Consider the following 4134-nt stretch of genomic DNA (forward strand, 5'->3'; position numbering starts at 1 on the left):
TCTTAATTTTCGCTTTTATTTAGAAATGAAAAAAAAAATATGGTGCGGACCGTAGGATCAATTTGTAACCCAATTACTCAATTATCTACGTGATCACCAAGCAATGGAATACATATTTATTCTCCAATTTGCAAAACTTAACAAATGCATTGATAAGCATATTAGTTTAACTTTTTATTTAATATATTTGTTTATGTTATATCTGTAATCATATTATATCTATTTTTACGTATATATTCTTTAAAAAAATACTCTTAGTATTAGTACATGGTATATTAAATAAATATTTTAAAATTAAATGTAACATATGATAAAAATAAAAATTAAACTAAATAGATATTACAAACACAGCCACAACCTATTTAACCCAACTCCAAACACAATCACATCAAAGAACTCCCTAACCCACCCAATTAACTACCTCACCTACTTTCATAAATCTACCTAGCAATTCTCTTCTTCCCCTGACCAGGATCATGAAACTCATCATAATTGGTCTAACTGCTACTTGTTACAACCAAATCCACAAATAACCCTAAACCCAAATAAGTGAACGAATCTAGCAGCCATTCAACGACATAAAGAACAAACTCGTCGCGCCATCGCCGCCCACCTGTCGCGCCGTCACATGCTCACCATCAGAGTAGATTAATAAAAACGATTAATAACTACATTAGAGTTAATGCACTTAACACCAGATTAAGAAAAAATGAACAACACATAACATGTTACTTTTTTATTAATCAAATGATTATAATTCAAATTAATTGTAACAAAATAATTTAAAATTATAATTTTAATTTTATCACGTGTCATGTACGGATTATTACACTTGTTAATTTTATAATCATGTATATATTTGAATATACCTAATATATGGAGCTGTGCCAAATTTAAACTTGGATATAGAAAAATGAATGAGAATGAAAAATATAAAAACATATAAATATAAAATTATGAATTAAATTTATAATCATGATATATTTAAATATATTTAATAAGAAAATGTGACAAATTAAAACTTACTTGAAAGAGTTTTTGCTAATTGTATAAGAGATTAAGAAATAAAAAGTAGTTGAATCTTACATAGCATGCATAAGTAGACCAAATAATATAGTAGTAGGAGTATTAAGTATTAACATATATAAGTAATAGAATTTCAATATTTGTAATTGAAATTTTTATAGTTATTATTATGATATTTTTAATGTATATTATTGTATTTAATTAGTGCTTTATTAATATTTTTACCCGTAATAATATTACGAAAAGATTTGAAATTACATTCATTTTTGTTCTGATATTATATATTATGGTCGAAAAATTTATAAAATTAAACTACTTTTACAAAAAAGTCATAGGGAACAAAAGTTTCTGTCGACTAAGAATACTAAGGTCTTCATAGATAACAAAAAGATCAAAATAATAAGTCTTTTAGTTATTATTTTCATGTAAAATTTAATTTTTAGTAATAATTAATTTTAATATTCATTATCTAAAATTTGAAAGAATTTAATGTATATATTTTTACATTTGATTAGGTGTTAAGTTTGTTATACAAATAAAAATAATTAATTTTCATGCTTGATATTTAAAAATAATATTTTTTCTCTCTCTATATATAAAAATATAGTTAGATATTAGTATAAAATAATTTATATTGATAGCTATAAAATTAACTCAAAATTATTTTTTTCGAAACAATTAAATCTTAATTCTAATTTTAATCATAATATTAATATTTTCTTCAAATTATATATAACAAATATTTGAAGGAAGAAAAAGTGAAAATATATATTAGAAAGATAAGCGGTGAAAATCTAATAATAATAATAATAATTTTTTATGTAAATAATATTATGAAATTATTTTTAATTATATTTAATTATAAATTTAATGTATTTTTTTTATAATTTGATGAATTTATTTGAATTATATTATTTTATAAATTTTATTTTTTATAGAATAAAAACATAAAGAGATAGAAAATGAGAGAAAAAAGAGAGAAAATGATAAAGAAAGAGAGAAGGAATTTGTTGATTTTGAAAGGAAATATTTTATTTTAATTGTAACGAAAGAATATCTCATGATACATTTTAGTTTGTCAAATTAGTAATATAAAATATAAATTATAAGTTATATATAGAGTGGAAAGAGTTGAGGAAAATAGAGAAAGAGAGAGAGTAATAGATAAGCGGATAGGGATAAGTATTGTTTTGGTCCTTAACGTTGAGGGTCAGAATCGAAACCGTCCCCAACGTAATTTCTGATTTAGAATCATCCTTAACGTTTTTTTTCGTATTAAAATCATCCTTTTAAATTTTTTTGGACAAAAATACCCTCACCACTACCAACACAATTACCTCCTCCACCACCACCACCACCAACACCAACACCAAGAACACCAAACAACAGCAACAACACCAAACAACACCAAACCAAGAAGCAGAAACAGAAAGAAAGAAAGCAGAAGCAAAAAAGCAGGAAACAGAAAGCAAAAAAGCATAAGCAAAAAAACAGGCAGCGAGGCGGCGAGGCGGCGGCAGTGGCTCGCGATCCCCAACGGCGACGGCACCACCACGGCGGCGGCAAGAAAACAGGCTCCCTCCCCCCTCCCCTTCCCCCACCCCCACCTCGCGTCCTTTCCCCTTCCCCCCACCCCCACCCCGCGTCCTCCCCCCCCCCCCCCACATGCGTCCTTTCCCCTTCCCCCTTCGCCGCCGCCCTCCTCCTCCCCCTCTCCCCTTCCCCCCACCCCGCGTCCTTTCCCTCCCTCCCCCCCCCACACACGCGTCCTTTCCCCTTTCCCCCTTCGCCGGCGCCATCCCCCTCTCCCTTGTCCCTTCTCCTCTGCCCCCTCGCCCTTTCCCTTTTCCCTTCTCCCCTGCCCCTCCCATGTTTTCTTTTTATTTTTTTTATAATGTTTTTATTAATAAGGGTAATTTAGTAATAAAGTAAAAAAATTTATTAAAAATGACGATTTTATTATGAAAAAAACGTTAAGGATGATTTTAAATTCAAAATTACGATGGGACGGTTTCGATTCTGACCCTCAACGTTAGGGATCAAAACAACACTTATTTCTAAGCGGATAAAAGAATGAAATTTATTAATTTTGGAGAAAAAATATTTTATCTTAATTTTATTGAAATAGTCATGTAACACATTTTGGTTGTTAAATTAATAATATAATGTATTTATATTTCAATTTTAATTATAATTAGATATTATGTTGTACATTTTGATTGTCAAATTTGTAATTAGTTATTGATAATAATATATAAGAAAGATAAAATGAATAAAAAATGAGAGAAATAAAAAAAATAAAAAAAAACTCTTTAATTTTAAAAAAAATTTAGTAATGTGTAGTAGATGTTTTAATTGAATAAGAAGATAGATTTTTACCGGAGACTACAAAATGGAAAAATAAATATATTAATCCCTTTAAGTAGTTGCCACATTACACTTCTCTATTTATATGACATACATCAACCTTTTATAATTTACCTATTTTAATATGAAATACCAAAAATACCTCTCCTCTTCTACTTCCACATAATTCTCACTTTCTTTGTTATTTGTTCATATACACTCCACAAGAATCATTCTGACCACAAACTCCAACGGAAGCAATCCAACAAAATACTCAACCTATTCTCTCTTTTGGTAAAGCATTCTAATTGTTGGAATATATTAGGATATTCATTAAAATTATTTAGTATATTTAAATATTTATTATCAAATATTATATCTTTGTTGAGTTAAGAAATTAACTAAATTAATTAATGATGACAAACATTATTTTTGAGCAAAATAAATAATTAGTGTTGATTAATTATATCTACCTATTAACTAATTGTTTATTGTTGCAGACCAAATGTTAATAGCCCAAATGGAATAAAAGGCATTCAGCAAAGAATATTGGGCTGAAAGCAAAATAAAGAGCCCAAGCAAAAGCAAAGGAAGAAACCAAAGAAATTAAATCGGGCCATGCATACTAATACCCGATCCAAGCCCAAACTGATTTCAGAATTGAAATTCCCTCTCTCCTGCTTAACCAAAAGCAACGTTCTTCTTCCTTCTAATCAAGTCACATCAAGATTTCAGAAAAAGCAAGAAAGAGAAAGAGAAGAA

This window comes from Arachis hypogaea, chromosome 14 (genome assembly GCF_003086295.3).
Source record: "Arachis hypogaea cultivar Tifrunner chromosome 14, arahy.Tifrunner.gnm2.J5K5, whole genome shotgun sequence".
In the NCBI taxonomy this organism is placed as follows: domain Eukaryota; kingdom Viridiplantae; phylum Streptophyta; class Magnoliopsida; order Fabales; family Fabaceae; genus Arachis; species Arachis hypogaea.